The 966-nt window shown below is 32.8% G+C and overlaps 1 protein-coding gene across 1 annotated transcript in view; it reads right to left on the minus strand.

The window, feature by feature from the left end:
* The window catches only part of URI1 (URI1 prefoldin like chaperone), a 97,649-nt gene that overhangs the window by 1,401 nt on the left and 95,282 nt on the right, over nucleotides 1-966 (minus strand). The gene's annotated exons all lie outside the window — the stretch shown is intronic.

A 966-nucleotide genomic window follows, 5' to 3' on the forward strand; every position in this document is an offset into this window, starting at 1 on the left:
CACTGTGAGTCAGAATCGACTTGATAGCAGTGGGTTTATTATTATTTTTTAAGATACTAACTAATCAATATAAACTACCAAGCTAATAAGAGCGAAATGAAAACAAATTCCAGATTCTAGCTCTAGCTATACCATGATTGCCTTAAGTCCTTACAGACATCTAACTTTCAAATACCTAAAAATGTCAAAACTCTACATTTATTATCTGCTTTCTAACAATATAAGTGGCTACTAAATAAGTTAAACTACTTCGTATGTTAATGATTTTCATCCCCAATTACCCAGGGATCATTTGTGCAAGCAATGGAATTTTTACACACACTCACACACATATATTTTATATATATTTGATTGTATAATACAAATGTATGTATCAGTCTGATACAGGTATGCATTCCAAGTATTCCTAATTACTTTTTAAATTGAAAACTTGAAATATCCACCAAAACACAAGAATTTTTTAAAAAGTCTGGGTATAATGGAAGCCATGATGTACAACTGTATATTTCATAGCCAAGAGTTCTCTCTTTGGGATCTTCCAGCTACCCCCTGCCCTCACTACACACATGAAACTATGTGCAACATGCTGAGTGAGAGTGTAAGAGTGTACCCTCATTTTTTTGAAGAGAGGGTCCATGGCTTTCATCAGACTGTGAAATGGTTCCATAACCCCCCACAAGGTAAATTTCACTGGCACAGACCCAAAACAGAAGGACTTAGATCATCAATTATCTGCCATGTGTATCTTTTTTAACTCAACCAATGCATTTTTAAAAAACTGTATAAATTGGCTACTTGAACTGTAATAAAATGACTATAGTCTCGTTAGTGGTAATTTACTTAAAATAAGCTGCTAAGTGTTTTTCTAGTCAAAAATGTAACACATATGCCAATTAAGGTATTTTAAAATTCCCATTTCACAGAAATAGACTTTCACAGCTGGCAAATACTTTTATAAAATTTTTT

The sequence above is a fragment of the Orycteropus afer genome, unplaced genomic scaffold, assembly GCF_000298275.1.
Source record: "Orycteropus afer afer isolate SDZICR_OR568_19922 unplaced genomic scaffold, OryAfe1.0 scaffold00009, whole genome shotgun sequence".
In the NCBI taxonomy this organism is placed as follows: domain Eukaryota; kingdom Metazoa; phylum Chordata; class Mammalia; order Tubulidentata; family Orycteropodidae; genus Orycteropus; species Orycteropus afer.